The sequence below is a fragment of the Vigna unguiculata genome, chromosome 6 (assembly GCF_004118075.2).
Source record: "Vigna unguiculata cultivar IT97K-499-35 chromosome 6, ASM411807v1, whole genome shotgun sequence".
NCBI classification, from domain to species: domain Eukaryota; kingdom Viridiplantae; phylum Streptophyta; class Magnoliopsida; order Fabales; family Fabaceae; genus Vigna; species Vigna unguiculata.
Window position 1 is genome coordinate 8551684 of NC_040284.1, and position 12877 is coordinate 8564560.

Sequence of the window (12877 nt, forward strand, 5' to 3'; positions counted from 1 at the left end):
TTTGCCTATAGGAGGATGCCGTTTGGCCTATGCAATGCCCCTGGCACATTCTAGCTGTGCATGCTAAGCATTTTTAGTGATTTTCTTGAAAAATGCATAGAGGTGTTTATGGACGACTTTACTGTATATGGGTCCTCATTTGATGCATGTTTGGATAGTTTGGACAGAGTTTTAAACAGGTGCATCCAATCTAACCTTGTTCTCAATTTTGAAAAATATCATTTCATGGTAGAACAAGGCATAGTATTGGGGCACATAATTTCAAAAAAGGACATTGAAGTTGACCCTTCCAAGATCTCAATTCTTTCACAATTGCCTTACCCCTCTTCTGTGCGAGAGGTTCGTTCTTTTCTTGGCCATGCAGGGTTTTACAAGCGCTTCATTCAAGATTTCAGCAAAAAGGCCCTCCCACTGTCCAACCTACTACAAAAGGATGTTGACTTTATCTTTGATGAAGGGTGCAAAGAGGCTTTTGATTGCCTCAAGAAGGCCCTGACCACAACTCCAATCATTCAGGTGCCCGATTGGACAGCCCCATTTGAGTTTTTGTGTGACGCATCCAACTATGCATTAGGGGCTGTTCTAGCTTAAAGGATTGATAAGTAGCTGAGGGTAATCTACTACGCCTCCAGGACATTAGATGCTGCCCAAGCAAACTATACCACAACAGAAAAGGAGCTCCTTGCGGTAGTTTTTGCACTTGAAAAGTTTCAATCTTATCTGCTTGGTTCTCCTGTTGTTGTGTTTACTGACCATGCAGCTCTTAAGTACCTGTTGAAGAAGGCAGAATCAAAACCTCAGCTGATAAGATGGATGCTCTGGCTCCAAGAATTTGATTTGGAGATTCGTGATAGGAGCGGAGCACAAAACCTGGTTGCAGACCACCTAAGCAGGATTGAGAGGTCTACTGATGATGCTTCACCGATCCGGGATGACTTTCCCGATGAAAGTTTGTTGAGACTCTCTACTTCTTCCTCACCTTGGTTTGCTAACATTGTTAACTATCTTGCTGCTTCTGTTTTTCCTCCCCTAGCATCCAAAGCTCAATGTGATAAACTTAAGAGCGATGCTAGGTATTACATTTGGGATGACCCCTATCTGTGGAAAATGTGCAGTGATCAGGTTACCAGGAGATGCATTCCGGACCATGAGATTGACTCGGTCCTCAAATTTTGTCATTCATCTGCACCTGGTGGTCACCTTGGCACACAAAGGACAGCTCGTAAGGTGCTAGATTGCGGATTTTATTGGCCCACCATCTTCAAAGATGCATGGAGGATATGTAGCACGTGTGAGGAATGCCAACGAGCAAGAGGAGCCATTTCTTGGAGACAACAGATGCCTCAACAACCCATGCTATTTTTTGAGGTGTTTGACGTTTGGGGTATAGATTTCATGGGCCCTTTCCCTGTCCCTTTTGGTTTCACTTACATCTTGCTTGCTGTTGATTATGTTTCAAAATGGGTGGAAGCCAAAGCCACTAGAACTAATGATGCTCGAGTTGTTGTGGACTTTGTTAGGTCTCACATATTTTGCAGGTTTGGAGTTCCTCGAGCTATTGTTAGTGACCAGGGCACCCATTTTTGCAACAGATCCTTGGGGCTTTTTCTTCAAAAGTACGGAGTTGTGCCTAAACTTTCTACACCATATCACCCCCAAACTAATGGGCAAGCCGAGATCTCAAACAGAGAAATCAAGAGGATCTTGGAGAAGATTGTACAACCCAACAAGAAGGATTGGAGCAATAGACTTGAGGACGCTCTATGGGCTCACAGGACTTCTTACAAGGCACCTATAGGGATGTCTCCTTATTAGGTTGTCTTTGGTTAGCCATGCCACCTTTCAGTGGAGATAGAGCATCGAGCATATTGGGCTGTCAAGTCATGCAACTTCTCTCTTGATCAAGTTGGGGAGGAAAGGAAGCTGCAGTTGAATGAATTAGATGAGATCCGTTTGGAGGCATATCAGAACTCTATGTTCTACAAGGAGAAGACCAAGAGATTCCATGATAGCTCCATTGCTAGAAAGGAGTTTGTTGTTGGTTAGCAAGTTTTACTATATAACTCCAGACTTGGACTCATGGGGGGTAAGTTGAGATCAAAGTGGATTGGTCCTTTTGTTGTCACTAATGTTTATCCTTATGGTGCAGTTGAAATCAAAATCCAGTCCACAGATAAGAGCTTTAAGGTGAATGGGCATCGTTTGAAGCCATTCCTCAGCAATCCTGCCTTGGTGGATACTGTTGTGGAGGAAACTTCCCTGCTTGACCCCACTACTGTTTCACCATGATTCGGGGAGTTTTCTTTCCCTTTCTTCTTTACTTTTATTTCACTTATCTAGGTCTGTCTGTTGTTGCTTCCTTTTGTTTGATTCATTTTTGTTAATTTGTGTTAGTTAGTGTTATGTTTTTGCTTTCTGTTTGGAACACTCACTTCACTCTTGGAGGATGAGTTGTTGGTTACTCTGTGGACTGATATCCTTGCTTTTTCTTTGCATGTCAAGTTGCTTTTGGAATTATTTTACCCTGTGTGAGAATTTGAGCCTCTTTTTGTTCTTTGATTGCGTGATATATGCCTCTTGAATGCTTGCACAGTGGCCTTGGCTTGACTATTTCTGAATGTTTTTTGATTCACATGCATGTTAGGATATGATTTAGGCAATTTTGTTCTGTGAGCCTATAGCCAGATGAGCCTACCTTGAACTGTTTCTGTTGATACCCCTTTTTGAGCTTGCATACCCTTTCATTGTTCTACAGTTCATTACAAGCCCTTATCCTGAAAAACCATGATTATTCCTACCTTGGAAATTTTGGAGCTTTGGAATTGTTTTGGGAATGGGTGCTCAACTAAGTGTGGTCACGCACAACAAGTGTGGTTGTGCGCGCATTTGTTATTGGTTCTCGGGATTGCTCATTTGTATACCCAGGTGGGATTTCAAAATTGTTGTTTCTCTACATGTTCTTTGTATAAAAAAAACAAAAAGAAAAAGAAAGAGAGAAAACAAAAACAAAAAGAAAAGAAAAGAAATAAAAAGGAGCTTGGATTTGAGCATTGTGTGAGAACCGAAGTTGGAAGTGTTGGTGTTTGGGATTACTTTCATGCTTGATTGAGACTTATTCCCCATTGCTCCTCTATTTCCTTGGTTGCTTAGTTACTTATCCATATGTTCCACACTTTGTCCTCAGCCCCATTACAACCTTGAAAAGTCCTTCTGATCTTGACCTGCATGTGTTTCTGGTTTGGTTGTTCGTTCTAGAGGCTTGCCAAGTCTGTTTGATGTTTGTTTTTTAGGGGTGCTTTGAGAGTAAACAGTAGCCTAGAGATTTGAGTGATACAGTGCATATTTTGTGAGGTTATGTTGCTTTCAATTCTCTCCTTAAGCTAAACTGAGTACTTGACATGTTTTGAATTGCTTGGATGATGTTCATGGATACCTTGCAGCTTTGAATCCTTCTGTGTTAGATGTGTTTCCGTTTGTCATGTGTCTGTTTGTCTTGTGTCTTTTTGTCTCCCTTGTTATGTTTGTGATGTCCTTGCTTTGCTTTGCTCTTTAATTTTGCCCAGGAATGCAAAAGGGTAAGTGTGGTCGATTTTGATGAGTCACTATTTTCTTCCATTCCACTAGCCTTTGTGTACCCATTAGACAGTTGATTAGTGCTTAATTGTTCATCATTATAGTGTTTTTCATCTGTTGGGCTTTATTGGGCCACTGTTCGGAATTTGGACTAATTTCACATTATTTGGCCTAATTTTTGTTTTTAATTATTTTTAGGTATTTAGGTGAAGCAATTTTGGAGCTTGGACATTAATATTTAGTTGAAGAGACTTTCCACATCATTGCCACATCATTTCCATGTCATTTCCACGTCAGCAAAGTTAATGGGTCAACATTTGAGGCCCAGAGTGGCATTTTTGTAAATCTGAGTGGCAGAGTGGCAGTTTTGTAAATATGAGTGGCAAGGGTGATTTGACCACGAAAATTAGGTCTGCATGAGGAGGGAGCCGCTACTTCATCTTCTCCATTTTCTCCATCTCCATATTTTCGTGCTCCAAGCTTCCATGGATGCCTCCCCTTGCGGTTTTTCACATTTTGGGGTCATTTTTACCGTTTTTATGCACATTTGACAGCACCCATTGAGGGTTTTGCGTTTTGATTTCGTTTTCTACATTGGGCAGCTCGTTTTGTGATTTCATTGAGTTGGAGCAATACCCATTCATGGGGTTTTCGCATTTATATATGATAACACCGTTTTGCATTCCATTTAAGCTTTGAAATCTCTATTTTTGCACTTAAATTGCGTTTTCGGATTTCATAAGTTAGGGCTCCTAGTTCTGTTTTTGTGATTCCAGTTTTGGAGTATTTAATTGCTCATTTCCATGTCTAGCTAAATTCGTGTATTGACTCCTTGATGAAAAAAATGCAATGAAACTTTTAGGTTGTGCTTGTTTTGTGAAATCTGCCATGTTTTTGTTCTGAATTCGTGGAATGCATGTGGTGAATCTGTTAATACTTAATTTACAGAGTAATTGCATACGTTTTGGTTAAGATACGTTCATGCTTAATGTATGTAGCTTGGCTATCATGAATTTAAGGATGTGTGCATTGCTTAATTGCATAATGAAGCTAGATTGTAATTTTTGCTTAGTGAATTATTATCTAGTGGATTGAGACAAGGCATAGTTGGTGTTAATTTTGTGGCCTATGATAAGTGAATTTGCGTTTGAATCAAGGATGTCAATACGGTTTTAATCACTGTAGCATTTAATTTAAACTGTTGATTAGCATTCTGAATCTGTCTGCCAAACCCCCCTGCTCTATGTTATTGTTGTGTTCATCTGGAAATTTCGCTTTGAATGAAAATATTGGTCGTTGGGAGACGACTTGGTTCACTTTCATATACTATATTTAATATGTTTTAATTTGGTGGGGTACGACCTCTATCACTTACCAACACCACCTGCATCAACATCATCTGCTCACGTGTACCGCGCACACGATCATTGCCAAACACAAGCAGATAGGGTGAGCTTAACAGAATCAACATACAATTATATTCATATACATATATAAGTCACTTATATATATCATGCAAATACCAAATAAAATCCCTCCTTCGATTCCATAACACCTGGCCACAATTAGGTCATTCCTGATCTACTTCTTTTAGTGATTACCCCAAGGTGACTTGCTGCCACCTATCGGCCACAACCGATAGAGCACGTGCGGAAAACCATTGCTACGGATCACATATCGTAACGTAGGTGGAGTTCCCAAATACGAACATAGTTCATAACGTCCCAAGACTACCAAACTCGTCAGCTATTTACTAAGGAGGGCAATCTATCTGGACCCATCCATACTGGCCACAACCAGCATGCTCACACCAGCAACACTCACCAACATGAGCTCAACTCAAGGGTTCCTCGTGTTCATCCGCCATCCCAAGCTCAACTCGAGGGATGCCATTTCGAGCTCAACTCGAGGAATACTATGTGCTTAACCCCTATCCCGAGCTCAACTCAAGGGATACGTTCCGAGCTCAACTTAAGCTACACCAGTAATTCCACCTTTGAAGCATCACCAAAAGCCTTGTAGATCACGCATGTAGAATCAAACAACTCAAGGCTGCAACATCAAAATCGCCTAGGTGGGTGACACATACCGCCAGGCGCCAGGCACCTTAAGTTCTCTCTGTCTATAAGTATCGCCTGGCAGAACCCCCATAGCCGCTAGGTGCCACGCATTCTGTGCCTCTTTGCTTTTGTAACCTTCGTCTGGCGGTTCGTACCTCACCGCAAGGCGTTATACCAATACAATGCGTTTACTGTTTTTTTCAACTTGCACATTTACCCAATTTTAATGTTAACCCTACACAAGTACCACAATTTTCAACTTGATGGTTGTGGGTTGGGTCGTATAGTTCTCGACGTAGGGATGGTTCGCCAATTTCAACTGGTATCATGGCGTCTGCACCGTAAACTAGGCTGAAAGGGGATTCATTTGTTGTTGATTGAGGGGTGCACCTGTAAGCCCATAGCACTTCTACTAACTCTTCGGGCCATCGGCCTTTGGCACTATCTAATCGTTTGCACAGTTCCATTAGGATAACCTTGTTGGCCGCCTCTGCTTGTCCATTAGCCGTTGGTAGGTCTCTCCGGCGTTCTTGAGACCAAAAGGCATAACCTTATAGAAGTAGTTGGCATCATCCGTGATGAAGGCGGTTTTATTCATGTCAGATACGGCCATGGGGATTTGGTTGTACCTGGAATATGCATCCAAAAAACTAAGCACCTTATTCCCTGTCGCGCCGTCAACAAGACGATCGATATTGGGTAAGGGGTAGGCATCGCGAGGGCAGGCTTCATTCAGATCCATGTAGTCTACACACATCTGCCATTTGCCATTGGCTTTCTTCACTAAGACTACGTTAGGAAGGTTTGTGTTGCTGGTGAGGATGAGTGTGATGATGGCACGCTCGTCAGAGTTCAAACCGGTGCCTAGGTTGATAGAGTGACCGTTGGGAAGCTCTAGAGGGGAGGTCTCCTCAACTGGTTCGAGACGAACATCCCGACCTACTCTGGGGTCTAGATCTTCACCTGACAGGGCGATGCCGGAGCCAGGGGGTCGCTCAATGTGGTTGGTTTGTTGAATTGGGAGTTGTGGGCGTAGGCTGGCCATGTAGCATTCACGTGCCAAGCGCTGGTTGCAGTGGATGGTGAGGATGTCACCGGAAGGGGAAGGGAGCTTCATGGCCAAGTGAGGGGTGGAGACGACAACGCCAAGGGTGTTGAGGGAAGGACGGCCTAGGAGGATATTGTAGGATGTTGGCGCGTCGACGATAACGAAGCGGATTGGGATGGTTTTGGTTTGGGTCCCCTCACGAAAGACGGTGTGGAGGTCGATATAGCCACGGGTGGATACTTGTTCGCTAGAGAAGCCTTAGATCGGCTCGTCATACGGGACCATGGCGGTGTCCGGAAGTTGGAGTTTTTGGTAGGTGGCCCAGTAGAGGATGTCAACGGAGCTGCCTTGATCGACAAGGACTTTCTTAACGGCGTAGTTTTCGATTTCAATAGTGAGGACCATGGGGTCATCTTGTTGATGGTCGAGGCCATGAAAGTCGTCATCTATGAAGATGATGGGAGGCATGCGGCGTCTATGGTGGGAATGGGTGATATGGTTGATGGATTGGATATGGCGGAGGTGTCTCATTCTGGCAGAAGAAGTGGATCCTCCACTAGCGAAGCCACCAGAGATGGTGTTGATGGTGCTGCGTAGGGGAGGGTCGGTAGGGGTGATGTTGGAACGGGCCGGTTCGGGTTATTGGTTGGTGGGTTGGGCGGGGCGTTTGTTGTGACGGGAGTCATGTGGAAGGCGTTTGTCATGACGGGAGTCATGTGGAGTGCGTCTGTGGTCGGATCGAGAGGGATGGTTATCTCTACGGATGAAACGGCGGAAGTGACCAGCACAGACCAATTCTTCTATTTTATCCTAGAGTGCTTTGCATTCTTCTGTAGTGTGGCCATGGTTGCGGTGGTAGCAGCAATATTTGGTCATATCAGCGTGAGGAGGTTTGGTTGTCTTGCGTGTGGAGGGATTAGATCAGCTTGTAGGGCCTCATCAAGGATGCGGGAGCGGGCTACGGTAAGAGGGGCATATTTGGTGAAGCGAGGTTGGCGGGGCTCGCGTGGGTGGGCATCAGGGCAGGGAGGTTGTGGGGTAGGGTTGGCGGTGGTGGCTGCATAGTCATTGCAGAATTTGGTATGGAGGGTTTGCATCTCCTCCATGCGGACATAGTCGGTTGCACGCAATTTCAGTTCGTGCATAGAGGCAGGTGGGTGGAGGTAGACGTTGTTGGCGAATGGGTAAGGTTGTGGGGTAAGTGCCATGCACTGGAGGATCATCTCATGGTTGAGGTGTGGGGTGCGAAGAGTTGCCTTACTAAAGCGATCTATGAACGCTCTGAGTGGTTCGCCTTGTTCCTGCCTAATGCCCAGGAGGGAGATTATAGTAATTTGGTGTGGACGGCTGCCAGCAAAATGGGTGGAGAACTTGTCGATGGAGTAAGGTGGAAGGGTTATGAACCATTCCAGGGCAGGGCCCTTGAGGGTGGTGGGGAAGGCTTTGCAGAAGACTACGTCTTGGGACGTGTACAAGGCGACATGGGTGATGTAGACTTTGAGGTGCTCGTCAGGGTCGGTTTCGCCAGTATAGAGGTCCAGGGTGAAGGGTTCCCACCGGGCAGGAAGAGGGGTGTTGGCGATAAAGTCGGTGAAGGGGTGACGACGTCTGGGCTGCTGGGGAGGGAGCAGATGGGGTGGGATGGGATGATTGATCATAACGGGGAAGGTGGAGGTAAGGTTGTGAGGGGGATGTGGGTTGTTGGAAGGTATTGCGGGTTGTATGGTGGAACATGTGTGGTGTGTAGGGTGGTGGGTATGGTAGGGAGGGTAGCGGCAGGGGTTGGGGCTGCAGTATGCCCTGGTTGAGTGGATGGGAAGTGAGTGGGATGGGTGGAAGGAATGGGTGTTTGTTAGGTGGTGGTGAAGGTGTGAGGGGTGGGGTTGTATTTGTTTTCCTCCTCTGTGGGCTGGAAGGTCGGGGACCTTGTAGCTTCAGAGGCTTCCATGGCCTTTCCCTTTAGGGTGGGATCAGCTTCGATCTTTCGCCTAAGGCGAGAGTTCTCTTGTCGCAACGCCTCCATCTCATCAGCGCTGCGTTTCTTCAGATCTGCCAGTTCTTGTTGCATCTTTGCTTGGCCGTCCAGGATGGCGACTAGGTCAGGGTTGATGCCAGCAGGTCCTGAGGGACCAGCATCCGCCTGCTTGTTCACTCCAGCTTTGCTGCGAGTGGAAACCATCTTCGGAGAAAAATGGGTACTAAAGGTGTTCGTCTCGTGCCCCACGGTGGGCGCCAATTGTTCCTGCAGAGAACAAACAAGATAAGTTAGGCATAAGCGTCACCTTACCTACGTAGGCCGCTATCTCCTCAGTTGGCCTCTTCCCGGTTAGTACATGTCGGTTTGGACCCAGGAGGGGTTACCTGCAGAAGGGACTATGAAGCTCAAGTGAGTCAAAACTCTCTAAAAGGTCAAATCTGTGATTAATGAATGCGTACCTTTAATTAATGGGGTCCACGTGTATTTATAGAGTTTTAATTATGTCTGGTTATGGCATGGGTCAGACCTTGGTTTGGGCTGTAAGTGGGCCTGGGCCTTGGCCCAGGCCCTTAGTTCGACTATCGTGGGCTCATTGGATGGCAGGAGGGATTTCATTTTGCTAAGTCTTTAGGAGCGGTCTAATCCGTTTACTTCTCAACTTGTCGAATTGCATCTTTGCCCGCACACTGTCCTAGGTTGGCCGTTTTGTTGTTAGTTTAGCCTTCGTTCAGTTACAAGTTTAAGTCCATGCCGACCCAAGTCATGTACTTGGGTTGTTTTCGGCATATATGTGAGGGTTGTCATTTATATGTTTAAGTTGACCAGGTCCAGTACACCAATTTTACGAAAACTACATAGACTAGAAAATTGAATGGCGCCCAACGCACAAATCCAGCGGTAAGCGCCAAACCTCTCTTAAATCAGGATGCTCAATGCCAAAAATCCGCACTTAGTGCTAAACCTCCTGTAAATTCACTCAGGGTTAGCGCTTAGCGTCCGACGACGCGAAGATATACGTAAAAATACGAAAAACAACGTCAAACAATTGATTTTGTCCATTTTAAAGGCGCATAACACAAAGTAACATTAAAACTCAAAACAATCATACACCAAACTCCATAGCATTCCATACTTTGCTTCCCAGCCCTCTACTTCACGCAAATAGTCCACCAGTATAACTCATCAATTCAACCCAAAATGCTAATCCAACCACTCAATGATACAATACAATGAATTCCCACTGCACTTTTATTCTACACCAGAACATTATCATGAAATTCATACCTTTTAATCCAATTGGCCAGCAAAAACAATTCTTCGCTCCAATTCAAATAAAAGGTAACAATACTCCAATCATCATCTTACTTAACCACAAAATTCAACATAACCAAGTTACCATGGAATTTGATCAATTTATCATCCAAAGGCTTCCTTCTCCATAAAAAAAAATCAATTCAAACAAGAAAAAAAAACTGACATAATTATTGCCTTGATCACAAAATTGGCAAGACAACCAACGAACAAGTCCATTGCACCATGAACACACACACGTAGAAGAGCAAAATTCCTCCTGATACAATTTTCACCCAATTCGTCATGATTAATCATTCTCAAATTCTTAGGCTATTTTTTAGAAGAGCATAGTCTAAATCTTTTGCAACAAAACAAATTTATGTTACTATATCCTTTTTCTGGAAACGAAAAGGACATTTAATGGTGGCAGTTTTTTATTCGACGTATTTATTGAATTATAAATCACCAAAATATCTCATATGAATTTTCTAACTAACTTTTGCATCTTTCTATACTTATTTATGACAATAAAATACTAATATTTAAATTTTCCTACTTGATTCAAATATTAATATTTTAAAACAAATACATTCTTTTGTAGGTAACAAATGTGGTATTCATTTATCATCACCCGTTTTTTAATTTCTTATATAAGCCATTAAAAAGGCCAACAAAGAAAATGTTTATTTCACATTCCCTAACATTGATTAAATGTTAATGTTAAACTCCATAATAGTATAAATCAAAGACTCCTCATTATCATAACCATCCACCAAAATGAATCATCTCAGCTCCTATTTTACCTTCGCTACTGCCATTGCTCTTTTATTTTCATTTGAAGCTCCTTCACTTGATACTCCTGAAAAGTTTGTTCAATGTCTTTACAATTATCCGCGTATCTCCAGCCCAATCTCCAATTTTCTTTACACCCAAACCAACTCTTCCTACTTCTCTGTCTTAGATGTTACCGTCGAAAATCGTAGGTTGAGCAACATAAGCTCAAAACCCCTTGCCATTGTCAAAGCACTGGACGTTTCCCATGTTCAAGCCACCATATTCTGCGCCCCAACAACATGGCCTGCAGATTCGAATCAGAAGCGGCGGCCATGATTACGAGGGTCTCTCCTACGTTGCCGAGGTTCCCTTTGTCATTCTTGATCTCTTATACCTTCGAAATATCACAGTTGACATAGAAAACCGATCTGCATGGGTTCAAGCTGGGGCAACCCTAGGAGAACTTTACTACATGATTAGTCGGAAAAGCAAAACGCTAGGGTTCCCAGCTGGTGTGTGCGTCACTGTGTGCACTGGTGGCCACTTCAGTGGAGGTGGCTATGGATTCTTGATGCGAAAGTACGGTCTTGCCAGTGATAATATCATAGATGCTCACATAATAGATGTGAATGGTAATCTTCTTGACCGAAAAGCCATGGGCGAGGATCTGTTTTGGGCCATTAGAGGAGGTGGGGGAGCAAGCTTTGGAGTGATCGTGGCTTGGAAGGTGAAACTTGTTCCAGTTCCATCAACTGTGACAGTGTTCAATGTTAAAAGGACACTGGAAGAGAATGCAACAGAGATGATTCAAAAATGGCAGCTTGTGGCCAATAAATTAGATAATCGTATCTTCATTAGGATGGACATTGCAAGGGTAAAGTCAAGTGAAAAATATGGGAAGCTAACAATAGAAGCCAGTTTTGTGTCCATGTTTCTTGGTGGTGTAGAAGAACTCCTTCCTTTGATGCAAGAGAGCTTCCCGGAGTTGGGTTTGGACCGAAAAGACTGTAGTGAGACGAGTTGGGTTGGTTCGACTGTGTTCACGAATGGTGTGTTGATTGGATCTACAGGCCATGAAGATCCTGAAGTAGCTTTGCTGAACAGAACTCAAATCCGTGCAGGGAAATACAAAGGGAAATCTGATTATGTGAGCAAACCAATTCCTCTTGATGGATTAGAAGGGTTATGGCGCTTGCTTTCTGACGAAGAGATTGAATATGTTCAGCTGCAATTTGCCCCCTATGGAGGTATAATGGATGAGATTTCGGAGTCTGAAACTCCATTTTCACACAGATCTGGATACATATTTCATATTCACTATCTGGTTTGTTGGCACGAAAAAGGGGAAGAGGCGGAACAAAGACACATGAATTGGACTAGAAAACTGTATAAATATATGGAGCCTTATGCTTCAAAATCTCCGAGAGCTGCATATCTGAATTACAGAGACCTTGACATTGGGGTGAATAACGAAGGATACACAAACTACACGCAAGCCAGTACTTGGGGTGTCAAGTATTTCAAAAACAATTTCAAGAGATTGGCAATGGTGAAGACCAAGGTTGATCCTCACAACTTTTTCAGAAACGAACAAAGCATTCCTACACTCTCCGATGAAGAACAATATTATCTGGAAACCATTTAGTGTCTTCATTAATTGAAATAAATTAAATCTTTCACCTATTTAATCTATGTTTTCAACTGTAAACCATCTTGTATAGATCTACCATTCAAACAAAATAAATTTTGTATTGTTTTAATTTATATTTTCAGAGTAATTCAAATGTTTAAAATTCCGTAACTTGAAACAATCATCGTATTTTTAAACCACTGACTTATAAATAGTAGTCTTAAAAATTAAGACCTATTCTTAAACAATCATCGTATTTTTAAACCATGGTTTAGTCAATATTAATAGAATCTAGTTTATATTAGACACTAAATAAATTAAGACCTATTCTACAATATCATAGATAAAATTTCTTTAAAAAGGAATAAATGATTCTTTTAGCATAAAGAATAGTGTATTCTAAATTAAATGAATGAACAAGTTAGTTCGTTGAAGAATCATTATTATGACATTTCGAATACTAGACTGGTCAAAATAGACAAATAGAATCAGTAAAATGTAGTCGAAAAAAAAAATTAACC

General features: G+C 43.0%; 1 pseudogene; it reads left to right on the forward strand.

The window, feature by feature from the left end:
- Positions 1-10729: 10729 nt before the first annotated feature.
- Positions 10730-12414, forward strand: LOC114189147 (annotated as a pseudogene).
- The last annotated feature ends 463 nt before the right edge of the window (positions 12415-12877 follow it).